The 16,632-nt window shown below is 33.4% G+C and overlaps 1 protein-coding gene across 5 annotated transcripts in view; it reads left to right on the top strand.

The window, feature by feature from the left end:
* Positions 1-16,632, top strand: part of LOC118186072 (leupaxin-like) — a 155,796-nt gene that overhangs the window by 99,372 nt on the left and 39,792 nt on the right. The window contains exon 1 of one of the 5 annotated variants that reach the window (XM_035356073.2): positions 15,893-16,032. The exons of the other annotated variants lie outside the window; for them this stretch is intronic. The gene's annotated coding sequence lies outside the window, so the exon portion shown is untranslated. Of the gene's footprint in view, positions 1-15,892; positions 16,033-16,632 lie in introns of those variants that run through there. 5 annotated transcript variants of the gene reach the window in all.

The following is a 16,632-nucleotide window of genomic DNA, read 5'->3' as shown; positions in this document are numbered from 1 at the left end:
GCCTCCCTCCTGTTTTGTTCTATTTTCGTAAAGAAGCGGCATGTTTTCTGGCTTCCTTGTGCTCCTTACTTCCGTAAGCCTAATGGTGCGGCAGACCCCCAGCGAAATGAGAGGAAAATGAAAAATTGCGTGCCACTTTTACTTCATTTCTGCGAACGTCATTCTAATGAAACTGTTCTCCACCCTCCCTCCATATCATAATTACATCGTACCAGCAAATGACAATATCGTAAACCAGTGATCTCAAACTGGCGGCCTGCATGCATGTTTATGCGGCCCGCGAATACATTTCCGTAAAATAATTAGAATTATTATGAGAAGAAGTCAAAGAAAAAGTTTAAGATTTTAGTGGCTTGGAATCCATTTTTCATTATTTTCGTTGTCAAAAACGAACGCGACTAACTTTCCGAATCATCTAGAAATGAAGCTGCGTAACTTACACTTTGATTTAAGATTATTTAAAGATTTGAAGATAAAAATTTGATTAACTTTTCTGTGTACTTATCAAAAAATGAACATCCTCAATTACGAATTTTTGCAATAGGAGTAATCCCTTTGTTTGGGAGTACATTTATTGCGTGAACAATTTTTCTTCCGCAGTTGAAAATAAATAAGTCTACGAAACAACCAAGCTGCTGATGAATATCTACAATTTGGATGAAGGTCCTTTCTCCTAATTTTCTTCTAAGATTACAAACTGTATGAGAATCAAAATGCTATGAGGTGTTGTAATTGAAAGGTGCAATAAGAAACAAAGAAGTTTATAATTATTTACTTAAAAATATTTTTTTCCTATTCGTAGAAAAATGTAAGAAATAAAAGGAAGAGAATAAATTGTCATTATTTGTTCTTTTGGGACATTTTGGTATATTTCTTTTTAGTATAAGTTTAGGGTAAGTTACTTAGTGGTTACGTCAGCACACTACAATTATTTTAATTAATGTTCAGCCCGAAAATTTTAATATTTAGTCGTAAATGCGTTATAATTACAAATTGTGATCAGCAGAATTTTCTTGAAAATACTAACTTTAACTAACTATTTCAGGCGTAAAATAAATTTGAATTTTTTCTTTGTGCTATTTTTATATGTATGTTAAGCAGAATAAGTAGTAAGAGTTTTTTAAATTTAGTCGACAAACAACCGGAAAAAAAAAAAAAAAAAAAAAAAATTGAGAGAGAGAAAAGAGGGCGAAAACGCCATTTTCCCCCTTCTTTTTCGTTTCTTTTCTTAACGTACTGCAGGGCCGGGGTCCAGTCCCGGAGAAGGTATGGGTGTAAATTGTCTGTCCCTTCATAGTAGGAAACAGTAGCCCACCTATTGGGTACCTCCATAATAAAGTGACCATCGTTTCTGGCAATAGTAGTGGCCAACGCCTATAACGGCTAGTGCCCGTCAATTACAACTTTTCAAATTATTGCCACCAAATATTATCGCCCTGTATTATATTTAAATATATAACCTCTATTATATTTAAATATAATACAGGCTATATATTATATTTAAAATATTAAATAAATAAATAATCTACATGAACGTATTGGAAAAAAAAAGGGGGTATCTAGAGTCATCAAATTTTGAATAGCGTAATCCTCCACCGAATATGGGCATCTGGAAGCCAGAATAATTGTCGATTTCATATGCTGTAACATTTTACCGAATTTTTGACTTTAAAAACTTAACGATTTCAAAGCGAACAGTGGCAACACTGCAGGGAATAAAATATTTTTATCTCCGGTGGGCGAGACTGTCTATCAGAAATTCTAAAGATGTGCTGTTTTGAAATATTTCTAGCCCAAATGCTCTTGAAATGTGTACGTGTCCGTGAATGAAAAGAACGCCCGTTTGAGCGTAATAAACCCAATTAATCCGCAAGCCGGGTAACTGAGTTTAATTGCTTTAGTTCGCAAAAATCTGATTTTGCGATTATAGCGAAAACCGCTGGAACTGCTGTCCCGACTGGAAACGTAACCCCTTTCACTGAGAGTTGCGGACCTCGGTGAAATATTAGTGGGTAATTGGCTATTATGGAGGCATTTGAGAGGAAAATTAAAACAACAAGTAAAGCGTGGAAAAAATGCCTTTTAAAAATTCCGATTAATTCGAAGTTAACTGAAACACGAAATCATTGAAAACCGAAAGTAATATTTACAATACTTAACATCTATTGAAATTTGAGGATTATAGGATGTAATGAGGAGGGAGTTCCAGGTTCAGCAGATTTGTTGTACTCTTATGGCCGAGCGCGCTCATAAATTTTGGAACGTTCTTCCGTATGAAAATACAACACTTTTTTTACTTTTTATCGTGCACAAAAGTAAAACTTTTAAGCATGATCCACTTTGTTTGCGTTTTAGAGTGGTGATTGATAATCCCAAATACTTTCTGAAGTGTCTTCTCTCTCTCTCTCTCTCTTTTTTTAAAAAATCTTTAGTTACAGTAGTTTCTAAGTTTTCAACATTTCAGTAAAGCTCTTTTATAAATATTTTTAATGTAGTCGTGCATATTTTGCAAAAAATCGGCAAATATTTTATTTCGTCACCTTCGGTGGGTTTTAAAAATATTGAAATTATATAAGAGCTTTTATGTAAATAATATTCTGTTTGGCTGAAATAAATTGTACAGTTATCTTTATAGTGATATAAATTAATTTCTCCCTTTTTCATTTCTCCCGCCCCTCCCGAATTCAGTTTGTGACACAACATGGCATCGTACATTGGAATTCATACTTTTTGCATTTGAAGTTATTCATTTAAACTACTGCTGAAATTTCTGCACTCCCTATGCAATATTCGATTACCTTTTACGGGATGCTCGCTGGATCAGTGCCGTTTCTGTGAATGGACAGTGCAATGTGGGAGGAGGCGGGAGTTCCTGTGTAAAACTAACATCAGTCTATAAGTTTAATTACTTATTATATATGAAAGTGTAATGTATATTCGTACTGAAAAATCCGTCGGTAATAGCTTTGTAGATTAATGGCCGGAAAGGGTGAAGATAAACCTTCCATTATTGCATTTATGTATTACCCTGTCCACATGAATTTTCTTTAGAATATCTTTGAAGTTATAACGAATTTTCTTCCTCCCCATTGTGTGCCTTTGTTTGGTAGTACATCCAATTAGCGTCAGAAGACCCGGAATTCAAATTGTGGCAATGGCGTTGCTTATTTTTCAAGGTTTCTGACCTAGTGGTCGCCGACTGAAAATATGGTAGACTATGATTCTTCACTACTTGGATGTGGTGATTGGGTCTCCTTCTTTTTCAATCACCCTCTAAGTGAAAGCGAATGCAAGGAACTTTCTCCTTTTTGACTGTGCCTTTGTGGCGTAACCGGCAGCACGTCCGGCTACTAAGGTCCGGAGAATCAATCCAATCCCGATGAAGTCATTGCTGATTTTCATATTTTCTGCATCGGAAAATATCTAATCGCTAAGTGCTTAATTTTTCATAGAGATCCCAGAAGATCTGACGGTTTTATGTTACAAATACATTGGACCATCCGGATATTCGAAAATTCCGAATTTTTCCTTTTCGTGGCTTACAAACAGATTTTTGTGTTGGGGGGAGGCAAAATGATTTCAAATAGAGCATGCATAATGTGTCAGGAGAAATTTGGATAGTTAAAATTGTAATTCGATGTATCACTGCAAATATGTGTTAATTAAATTGTTTTTGTTTCGTATGTAACAGGATACTTCATTTTCGCTTACCGTGTATATATTGTATTTTACGACGATTTCACGTGTGCTGTGATATACTAGAAAGCTTGGCGGTCATACGAAATGATCGCTGTTCTATATATTATAAATTGTAATTAAAATGATTTGTGCGAAGGTGTCTGCTAATTCAAACTAAATTAATCTCTGAATTAGTTTATTTACTGCACAAAATGAATTTTTGTTTAAAATGCAAAGTGTAAATACTTGATCCCATTCTGGCAAGAATACTAAATAACAAATATCCTCGTGAACAGATTCCGTGGAATAAATCTATAATTACAGTTGTAAACCATTTCAAAAACAGATGATTGCCAATGCAAACAAATGTTCACGTTCCCCCTGACACGCTCAATTTGCGTTCAGATGAAAATTCAGTTTAAAATACAAAAGCAGATTTAATAATTTTAAAGGAAAATGAATTTATTGGCAGCATTGTATTTCACATCTAGTTTTGTCAACAATAAAAGAAAATTCTGAACTTTGATTTGAAAACCAAATGTATAAGAAACCATTGGCTAGTGCAGTTACGCAAGCAACCAATAAACTATCGGCGACAAACACTTAAGCCGCTTATATATATAAAGATTTTTCATTGCAGTTCCCAACTCGAAAAAAACCATATATAATCACACATTACGTTTCACATTTTTAAAAATTTCGGTGACGTGGAGGACTTCAGTGGTCCAGTTACTCGAATTCTAGGCACGTGCTATTAAGTAGTCTGTTTTGCAGTGTTTTTTTATTCCTAACCCATGCCCATTTTTAACTGAACTCCGCTAAAGTAGTCAGTTTTGTAAAATATTTTTGGAGGGAGGCACTAAATGAATTTTATTATTACTTCTTCCCAAAATTATTTTGTGTCAACGACCTGAATGAGGTGGAAGGAATGTACTTCTGGGAAAACATTCCTGAAGAAAAGCGAGAGTTCTGTGACTTTTCACATGCGTCACTGGGTTGAAGGACGAGAGGTAATGAAGAAAGAGTTGTCGTGCCCATCTTATTTCCTTATGTGAGTCAGCACCGTTCGTGTCAAATTTCGCTCTCATTCTCTGAACTCTCTAACGAGGTAGCCCCCTTCTTACCAAATATTTGGCTACTTCTGGTTTTGGCTTGTCTCCATAACAGAGTATAGTTGCCCCACTTGTTTCAGTATTTTTCCAGTTAAGTACATGTTGTAATATACTTATAACAGTATATTTTATATATAAAATGCAAATACAAGTTGAATGCTCGGAATAAAAACAAAAATAATCAAGGGAATGCAATTTATCAATAAATTAACCCTCAGAGAGGAAAACTGTGCACGACCGAGAAAGGGGAAAATTGTGCGGATATTTTTTAAATTTTCAGAATTTAGTGCTAATAAGCTGGGAGAGGGGACAGTAAGAAGAAGGCATGATACCAGTACTTTGAATGGTTTTACAGGTATAGTCCCTCCGCACTGTGCAGTTCAGTTCTGTTCTGATTCCTAAGATCCCTTTCCCTGTTCCCCAAGGGACGGATTTGAGGGTTATATCCTTTTTCTCCTGCTACCAAACCACTCGAGAGGACTTCTAACTCACCTATATTTTAAGTGCTTTCTTATCAGAGAGCTACTTCGAATCCTGGGCTCAACGGTACGCCAATCAACATTGTTAACCGCTATACCAATCAAGGCGGTTATAAGAGATACGTTAACTCCACGTTTAATTTAATAAGAAAAATTGGAAATTTAATAAGAAAATTCTGTAGAAAACTGTTTGGTGCATGTTATCCTGTTACAGAATGGACGCTAATTTTTTTGTAATGATTAATATTCCTCTTGTGGGCCACTAGTTCATTCATTCACTGATATTTCATGAAGAATCCGATTCCCGTGATTGAATTGCATAGAATCTTCTCGATTTTCTGTTAGAAGGAGGCAACGTTTCCTCTAGAAAATCACTCCGTTCCACGCAGATAACCGTTGAGAGATTTTTCATACGCCGTTTAAGCTGAGTAAGGATAATGTTACTTGCACTTTGGCAGCTGAGGAAGGTGTTTCGGTAGTTAAACCATCGAAACTAGTCCTGGAAAAATTTGCAAACATAACGCAGATTTTTGTTGCTTGACTTCTAAAATAATGTTTATTTATAAAGCATAACTGTGAGATCATATTCATCAAAATTAATAATAAAGGAATATCATTAAGTGATGGCAGAAGGACGTACGTAACAATACTTGCATTTGCAGGTTTTTCCATGCACCGAGGCAGAATCACGGTGTAATGGAAAAGCTTTAAAAGAATTAGAATAATCTACAGTTAAAACTCTTGGCTGTAATGGAATGGTATACTGTCATTGCTAGTCTTCGTCTTCGAGAATATTTATGACTGTACTTATGATAATAAAATAATTGTTCATGCAATAGTACATGTTCGTCTTGAGTGGTCTGTCAAGTGATAAGAAGGTCTTCTATTTTCCTTTAATAACATGAATCCATTTATCCTCATCGATCTAACCCCCTTCTTGTTTTCAATAATAAGCAATATGTTGCAACTGCCCGAAAGGATATTTGTGAGGAAAATAGCAAACAGTCCCCCCTTCCATAACGTATATAAGTGCAATTTTATCTTACCGATTTTACCCCCTTGTTGTTTCTGTGTTACACAACATGCTGCCATTGGTGATGTTCGCTCCAAAGGTTACTTATGACGAAAATAGCTGTTTTATTTTTTTCTAAAGTATATGAGTTCATTCTGTCTTTAATCGTTTAATCGCCTTAGCCTTTTTTTTTTTTTTTTTTTTTTTTTTTTTTTTTGTTGATTTCATTGATTCTTAGAATGAGCAATTAAAGAAAATAAATCCTTCGCATTGAGTTACGCTCTCATTAAGCGAGTACCAGGTTTAATGAACTGTGCCGTGTACACGGGGTGTTGGCAACTTCCACTGGCCCGGCTCCAGACCTGGAAGTTGGCCACTGGGAAACAAATCTGTGGGAGAACATTCTGTTGGTTAATTTTAGTCAGTCCTACGCTTGCGCTGCTTATCACTTTCAGATCTGTGGAGCTCTTGTGCCGGTAGTTAACTCTCCTCATTTCTTCTATCATTATGTAAGCCGGTTGTGACATCTGTACAAAGGGTTTTGGTTTGGGAGTTGTGTGGATTCGGCCACTGCCGCACTTCTCGTTTGAACTGTTTACTATCTTTAAGTTGGCAAGTCTCTCTGCGCTTTAATATCTCTTCGTTAATGTAACTGATCGTCCCAGTTTTTGTTTCCCTCTTTGTGTGTGTTGTAGAACCCGCTTAAGAAAAACCGGCGCTTTATATAAGCAATATAATCCACTAACGAAATTTTCATGCACGATCTCGTTTTCAAATTAACAAACGGTTTCCTCGCTTAAGAAAATTTTCAAAATGTTTTTGGATGGTTCTCCGAGCAATGTCTTAACGTCTAGTCGTAGATTTGGTTTTTAGCTACACGTCAGGCACCATGGTATCCGTGCATTGGCACTAGTGAAAATCTGATAGCATATTCATCTCTACTAGTAATTCGACCTGGGTTCTGTTCCTGGCAAACGGGGCTACATACCTACATGGAGTGGTTTTCTTCATATGTAACGTAGATACGAGCCAGTTTCCCATAGTCCTCCATGGAGGCATCCCTTTCCTTAAGTAGACAGCTTTAACGTGTTTTCCCGTGATCTAATAAATCAAACTAAACTAATCGTCTGCACCAGTATGTCGAGTGGAAGCAATGGAATAAAGATGCAGTATGAATTATTTGAGAAAAAATACGAAATTAAAATTTATTTAAAAATTATTAAATTGTCAAAAATGCATAAAGAAACTCCTCAACGACGACAAGCCACTACTGTATCATTTAATTGTTGAAAAAACATCATCATGTTATTTCCTTAGAAAAGTTCTACGTTGGGTGAGTTCGGTTCGCGAACATAATAGTATTAGGACGTGAAACTTGACATTATTGAGTATAGTAACTCAAACGGGCCTACTTAGGAAACTCTTTGTGAAGGTGTCTTTTCTGTATTGTTACTTTCGTATTATGCTTATCGTGAATATTGGTGATTAATATTATCTGATTCACCTTAAATTTGCTATTTTAATTAATACTGGCTATATATATTACAAAACAGATTAAGAAAACTTGTATGTATGTTGTACATGACTGAATATTTACTTATCCAGCTTATAGAAATTAATTAAGAGATGTGTTACAACGCATTCGCCTAGTCCAAGATCAGTCGATTTCGATTTTCCTGAGCAAATAATAAAATCATACAAGTACACGTCAGAGGAACACCTAACTTTGTGCCCGAAACCAACGGATTTTGCATGCATGTCTACTAAAATAAGGCATCATTTGCTCCATACTGCCTGAAACTGGCATTTAAAATATTTAAATAGGGTCGAATCTCAGCTAGTTTATCGGTTATATCATGTGTGCATTGTTATCAGCTAAGTGCATGTTCTGTTTGACATCAATATATGTAGAGGGTGTCATTATTGCGTGCACTTATGGACAACTGAGATCTTTGACAAGTGACTAGTAAAATCTTTCTTGAGGAGAATATATAACCAAAGTAAAGCAGAAAAGCGTTTCAACATAGAAACAGAATGAGAAAAAATTTGTCGATTTTACTTTACTCATTCATGTCGATTTTTTTCTTGGGTGATATGTTCCAAATGATTCTAATACAGCTGCAATAAAAGTACGTAATTTTTCGCTTTTCTTTGTATTCTTTGCGGACAAGTGTCACTGCGTATATAAGAGAATAAATTTCTAATTTTTTAAAAGATGATTCATAACTTTTTATCATTTTTTTGACAAATTGTGTTCTTTTTTTTTTTTTTAGATGAAAAAAATCTTCATCTTGCCTAATACGTCGCTCAGCATTGCAAATTATTACCTAACACGTCGTCATCAATATATTCATTATCGGTCACAATATCAGGGTCTAGGGGAATCGGTACTAAATCTTTCACCTTGACCATCATCTGGTAAGAGTTCTGGAACATTAGCTTCATCTAACTCCCCCATAAATTATGATGCTTCATTCAACGTTCAAAACAGTTATTTTTATTTTGAGAATCCGTGGTTTTGGAAGTGATGTTGTGTAAAATCTATGAAAGAAAATACCACTATCAATGGAAATTTGCGTATATTCGTAAATAAAAACCTTTTAGGAGGGGTGTACTTCTTTGGACTGACGTTGCATTTTCGCAACATTTTATATAATTCATATTTATACCAACAAAAATAAAATAATATCCTTACCTTCTAATGCCATTTTTCTGTCTAGTTTCTTGAAGATTGGCGTATGTTCATAAAATTACTTTTTTAATTAGTTACTTCCTCTATCAAGATATACTCGAAAAACTTTGCAAAATAATACCATCTCGATCATTAATTTTTATGAAAATTTTTAATGTGAAAGAAAAAATATTTCCTTCCCTCAGAAACTTTTCCTACTAATGCTTCGAAAACGCAATGTCAGTGGTTGATGGGACCTAACCTTTGAAACTTTGCCGAAGAGACTACTATCCAAAACACACGCATAACAGCTACTAAATTAAATCGGTAATGTCCAGAGTTTTCAAAACTGTGATTCTGATTATTTTTTCTCTACTTTATTTTCTAGACGAAGTAATACATTGTGTAAAACATGCAATATTGGGTTGTGATTTTTCAAAGGTGATGTCACTTTCTTCGCACAGTACCACCATGAAAAAACAGACGAAAGTGTAAATATGAAATGTAGATAATGTAAGTATCATATACCCAAGTTACTTTGTTTCCATTCGTACGCATGTAATCATCATATAACCAAAAAGAGATTTTTTAGGAGGGGTGTAGATTAGCAGGTCTCCCCGTGGCACACCTGGGTAATGCTAAATCTCCTACGATATTCTGAATCTAGTGTTTTTTAATCGTAGGCAAAATCTCTTACTCTTTTTACGCGCTTCCCAGCAATGCTCGTTTCAGCACTTTTTTCGAAGATTCATTTAAGTGTGCTCGCTTCGGGCATACCCACAGAATTAAAACAGTAAGTGCTATCTTCACGAAATTTTACCAGTATACTCCTCTAGGCCTGATTAGACTGCCTACCTTTTTTTCTGTCAAAATTCTAACTTTAAAAGGTAGCGTGCCGGAAAGGGTTAACTTATAATAATTTTACGATTATCGAATATTTTTACAGAGTGCATCTGAAAATACTTGCTTAGAAGATTTTTGGCTAGGAGTCACTATCTAGGAGTGACTAGGAGTAAGAAAATCCAGCGATTTCTGAAACTGTCATAAACTTTCTGTTACTTTTTTCTAAGACATATTTGTGTGAGACGACATTTTCGTCTTTTAACCACCATAAAATCAAAGTGTCGAACAAATGTAAAGAATATCGAAGAAGTGTGAAGAATATCGACTATTTTGCCAGGATTTGATAATATAATTAAAAATATACAAGCACACTTTTTCCCGTTGATACTTAATCCTCGCATATGCACTGTTAAAAAAAAAGTAAGTGGGTTTTCTCAGTAATGACCAGTGACTCAGTAATTCCAAATGGCTATCTACACTTAATGGGCAGACTATAGTTAATGTTTGAATTTACCCAAGTAATTGAATATATTTTTAAGTTAGTTAGTTATTTAAAATTTTCACGTTTTTCTATATCTTAAAATTAAAAATTAAATATAATGACCTAAAATTTCAATAGTATATTTCAGTACATGAAGAAACTGACGGTTTCACACACGCGTGTGTCAGATTTGCGCAATGCTTATCGGCGTCCCACAAAATATTCTTAAATATTATGGGGTCCCTACACCAAAACGTTTAAGAAACCTTGGTATATGGAATTAAAGTGAACTCTCTCTAAAGCCCTAAAATTTTTAATTAGACCTTTAGACCTAGATTTTTAATTTGTTGTTTTAAGATATTTGATTTAATTTAAATTCGCAACCTTGAAAAAGGAATCGTTCTAGTGGAAGATAAGTGCGGCGCTGTTGATGCTTTTTTTTTTTCCGCGTAGGCGTCCCTCCTGCCATATTTGGAACTGGCATCATTCGATATGTCTACTCATTACGTCATGAAACCACGTGCATAAACTAGTATGTTGTGGAAATGCCGGGATTTTTTATCGCTGGCATCCACAGCCACAAAGGGGGAAAAGACATTACATTCCGAAGAACAATGCTAAAAATTTTTGATATGATTACATTAGCTTTGTTTCATTATATAATTACTTTAATGATTTGTTATACCTCTGTAATTAATTCATTGGCTTTTTGCGAACGTCCCTGCGTATTTGTGCATTCTAATTAATTGCATTTTGCGCCGGTTTTTTTTTTTTTTTTTTTTTTTTTTTTGCGTTCGATTACAATTTTGGCTTTAAATGCGGCTTCTTGCAGTTATAATCAGATCTAATGAAACTTGAATGAAAGCTATTGAAATCTATACGTGGTGTTTAAAAAGTGCGAACACAAAACTCTTTTAAGATTCGTTTTGCCAGCAGACGAATAATACAGTAGAACTGTACAATTATTCACGTTACTTATTACACCCATTTTATTTACGCCAAATAAAATTAAACTTGCTATTAACTTGTTTGCCTTTTTATTATTATTTAAATACAAAACACACTGTATGTGTATAAAGCTTTTAAATTAATTCAGCTAAATGTTTGCTACCAACTTCTATTAGGTTAGTTTAAACCAGTGATCTGAAATTCAAACTGCATACGGGCCAAATGCACGATCTCAATGCAGCTAATAGACTGTGTTTTTTTTTTTTTTTTTTTTTTTACCCAAATGAAAAGTTTTTTTTTAACCAACCAAAACAAAATATTTTTGACGAAACTAAATTTTAAATTTCATTTACTAAATAGTTATCAAATCTTATATAAAGTATAATAATAATGCCACAAAAGAAAGAAATCCATTTTTTTTCCTGTCTGTTATTGCTCTTATTACAAAAGATGGTAACGGAGGTTATTTATCTTTTGACAAGTACGAAAAAAAGTTAATAAAATCTGTAGCTTCAAAGCTTTTAATATGTTGTAGATCACAGTGGAAGTTAAATGGCTCCATTTCTAGATTTTGGGGGCATTACTCACATTCGTATGTAATGATAATGAAATGATATATGGGCTCCAAATCATTAAAATTATAAACTTTTCTATAAATTCTTATCATGGTAATTAATGCCATAATAACGCAAATTAAATTACAGGAAATGTATTCGAGGGCCACAAAAAATTGCTTCGGAAGCCGGCAGTTTGAAACCGCTGGTTTAAACCATAATTTCTCAGTGTGGGCTGGTTTTCCCCATGTTTAACATGAATAAAAGCCAGTTCCCTTAGAAAGTCTTCCACAAAGGCATAGGGAGATAGCTCTCGTATGCTTTGCCATAATTTAAATAACTTAATCTAGTCTAAATATCCCATCTGTATTACGCAGACGAATTATCGCTGCCATGTCTGTCAGGCTGCAACTAAAAATTTTATCCACTGCTGCTCACGATGGGTAAATTAATGCTCAACTTGCACTGGTAACCTGGTAATTTGTCACTTGAAAACTGATTAATAGTTGAAATGAGATATTTTGATCTTTCTGTCTGTAGTTAAATCAGTTAAGATTTGCAATAGAATTCAGTAAGAATATTTCAAGCTCGTCTGTTTGAGCCATTTTTTTTTCCTTCCAAGATGGGGGAAAAAAGTCACTCTACTACTATCTACTAAGACTATTTTTAAATGTATAAGCCTATTGCGTAACGCATACTAAACTGAAACAATGAAAACAAAGAACATAAACGTGTATTTTTGGGGGATATACATTTTGTTTAAAATTTAAAAAATAGTAATTTTTTTAATTATTTCTGAGAACACTTTATATAATTTGCATCGGCGGCATCTACTATATTGAAAAGAGTTAGAGGTGGAAGAGCCTCCATAAAAGGTTTCATCCTTGGTTTTCACTTCTGTAAATTAGTCCTTGAAAATTATGAAATGCTTGTCTTGATATTATCCAACCTGGACTCAAAGCCTGATTTCTACAAGGGCAGACAGCGCACGTGCTCCCGACCTCCACTTTCGAAAGGTCTTCCAAGTCTGTCTGTAGTATTTAAATATGATGAATTGTAATTTTTTTTAATCGTGTAAATCTTTCTTTTTGGGGGTCGGGGATATATCGTGTAAATCTTTCCCTTTTTTTTTAATTGTATCATGTAAATCTTTCTTTCTTTTTTTTAAATCGTTTTTCAGTCTTAGATTTCAAAAATATGAAATTAGAAGCAGAAAAAAATATGAAACTTTGTATTTTAAAAGGGGTTTTTTAGTACCTTTTTTAAAAAATCGATACTCTCACTTTTGTTAGTTTAGCGGTGTCATTTAACAAACCCTGAGTCAGAATTTTTTGAAACTCCATTTTCAGTTAAATTTCTCCTATTAGAATATTAATTTATTGAAACTTTTTGTTTGAATTAATGACTCTTTCTCACCGCGTGCCATCATGGTGTAATTGGAAGCGTGTCCGGATTAGCAATCAGAAGGTCCGGGAATTCGCAAGAGCATTACACACTTTTCATAATTCTCGATAGATCTAATGACCAAGTCTTTTTCATTTAAAGTTCTAGATTATTAAATTATGATTTTTAACGAAAGAAAAGACTCTTTTTTTAATCTATTTTAAAATTAATTTTTAAGTGTGTCCAGGCATAATTGCTGTGTAACAACTTATCAGAAGAAATAATTTTTTAAAAGTCTGAAAAAACTACATTTTTTTAAGTCGGCACTTTACTCCTGTACTTGATTATTGAATAGATAAACACTTTAATTGCGTTAAAAAATCCGTATCTCTGTAACTTAAAGTTTGTTGTAAAATCGATAAAAATTCTTAGATTCTTCCCCTCTTTTTCAGTTTTTTTCGGGAGGGGGAGGAACAACATCCTGATTTAAAATCTGTAAGTTTGTTTTATTTAACACGTACTAAACTGAAAACACGAAAATGCAAACAAAAAGACAAATTGTGCCCGTTTTTAAATAAATTTGAATGTAAAATATTGAATTATAAGGTTATTTCAAAAAATACTTTATATGAAATAAATTGGCTCCGTCCGAAGTCCATCTTGTAAATCAGAGCTTGGTAATTAAAGAAATATTCGAAAAAAAAAAATCCCCCCCCCTAAAAAAACTTCGGGAGAACTCGGCATTAGATTATTCCGATATTTGTGTGATGATGATTTGCGCTCTCAGTTTTCTTTCCCCCTCCGTTTCTCCATGGAGGTAGGAAGTAAGAAGGAGTCACCCTAAACAAGTTTCTCCGTACCCTGCTCTGAAGCACCGGCGATCCCTACGTGGTGACCAAAACATTGGGTCATTTACCATTGAGTTCTATGGGATTTGACGCGTTCGGGTGTAAATATTTTGTAATTACGTCGCAAATATACATATAAATGTATATATTTTCTTTTTCTACAACACTTCAGAGTCCTAAGTATGTGAAAACAACATATTTTTAAACAACATTTCATTCTGAACGGAATTAAATGCTATACTTTTCTCAGAATGGTTTAATTTGAATGAAATATTTTCACAAGTTTTCGTTAATTACATTAGAAAAAAAAAAATTAAGGTAGTTCGATTTTATTCGGTTAAGGTGCAAAAATTAAGATCAAAGTTTATTGTATTATTAATATTAAAATTATGCATTATTTCTTTTCTATTTATAGAGCTTCTTCCTAAAATACTTTCTTAAATATGACATGATTTTTTGGCTTTTTTTAAATCGAAAAATGTAAGTCAATTTATAATTGATGCTCTATTCGGTTCATTTTAAATTAGAGAATTATTAGGAAAATAGTATTTGACTATCTCTGAACATTTCTGAAAGAGAATAAAATAAGTTTTTTTTTTTTTTTTTTTAAGTATTATTTAAAACTTGTAACTGAGATATTATAAAATGTAAAGGGAATAATTCTTTTAATTATACTTATCAGATTTTTTTCTTTTTACCCTTCATTTCAACAATACATATTCCAAAACTCTTTATTACGTTCTTAAGTGCGCATCTCATAGCATTTGCTTTACAATACCTTTTAACAGATTGCTTTCCAATACGAACAATTCTTGCTTAAATAGTTTTATAACTTATTTGTCAACAGGATTTCAATTTATGTTTACAATTCAATATTAAGGTTATTATATATTTAGATAACATTTATAATCATTATAAATTAGATACATTTAATCATTAGATTTCTTCACAGTACTTTCACAGTTGTTTATAAGTGAATAAATTCTTCATTTCAAATACATTTATAAATAATTTAATGAATATTTAAGTATTTTGTCAAAGGCAGATACATGCTTTTTGCAAGCACATGCATAAATACCCGTATAAATAATTTATCATTTCCGGCATGTGCAAATCTTTAATTTCTGTGCATTCACTATATTTTTCGTGTAAAGTAATTTACACTAATTTAGCATACACCCGAAAGTTTTACATAAAAAATATATATGAATATAATTTGAATGAAAATTATAAGTATTATTTTTAATACCCACTCAAAGGTCAGTTTTTCTTCAAAATTCCTCCACGATGGCATCTCTCTCTTTAGGCAGATAGCCCTTGCATGCGTTACTCTGTTTAATAAAAACTTAATCTGACCTATGTGCCTAATTACAAATATTTTAACATACATAATTTTATATTTAAATTTAGCCATCAAGTTTCAAACTTTTCAAATCTTCTAGAAAATAAATTTTGGCAGATCTCTTTTAGCAATTTTCTTAAAATCTATATTTTTGTAGTACAACAGCTTAGAATTTTATAAAACAAATTCATAATCAAAATCGCTGTTGTTAGTTATCGAAAAATAACCAAGATGTGATTTTTGCGTAAATGTCAGTAAAGTATACAAATTGCTATTAACCATCACACTATGAACGTTTCTTTCATGCGAGAGTGTCCCTTTTTCGATTTCTATGGAACTGTCGTGTGTCGAAATACTATCAGAATCTTGTCAAGCGAGCTTCTGAATGTAAACAAAGAACGCCCCGTCTGGTGACCCAAGCTTCAAAGCAGTGCTTCACTTCTAGCGCGGAATGGCCCCTCCTCCCTTTCCTACCTCCCATGCGTTTCTCTTTTTTTTTTTTTTTTTTTGCCGTGGGCGGTGCTTCGTGCACTTCATTTTAGTATGAACGGTGATTGGCCAGTGGGCAACCAGTGATGAGGTAGTAAAGGTCATCCCCATTCTGTACTAAGATATAGCGAGAAACTGATGCGAGAGGAACGTTAGAGAAACCTTCAGGGTGCCTCGTTTTTTCAGCAATTGGTAATTATAACGTTTTGTAGTATAATTGTAAAAAAATATTTTTATTATGTTTGGTCGACATCCGATTAGCCAGGTCCTGTCTGAAAAAAATTAAGTTTGTTACGAAATGTTGAAAAAATTACTGTCACGAACCGCGAACGCTAGACGGAAGTGCAAAAAAGAAAAACGTTTGGGATAATATCAGTAATACAAATGATGATTAAAATATTTCGGAATTATTGTTATGCACAACAGTACGTAATTTAATAGTACGTAATCCAAATTCATAGCTTTCTTTTTTTTTTTTTTTTTTTTTTTTTTAAATTCTATCGCGTTGTTCAAGCTCTCTTTTAAAGTGTCATTCTTTAATGCCATTTAGTGTGATTTAGTTTCTTTATTCCTAATGATGTAATTCTTTTGTTATTTGCTCTTTTTAATTTTCACTTCCTTGTATGAACTAAAGAAAGTACTTATATCGCAAAAAATTTCAGGTATCATATTTCAAGGAAAATATCCATTTTGATCGCTCCCGAATCCATTTGAACGATGCTTTTGCGTGACATCTGTATGTGCAGGTAGGGGGGAACTCCTTTTTTTCCCAAAACGGATTGTAAAATGGAT

This window comes from Stegodyphus dumicola, chromosome 8 (genome assembly GCF_044657685.1).
Source record: "Stegodyphus dumicola isolate Sdum_Otavi_A_Nest chromosome 8, ASM4465768v1".
In the NCBI taxonomy this organism is placed as follows: Eukaryota; Metazoa; Arthropoda; class Arachnida; order Araneae; family Eresidae; genus Stegodyphus; species Stegodyphus dumicola.
This window is presented reverse-complemented; position numbering and strand designations above follow the sequence as displayed.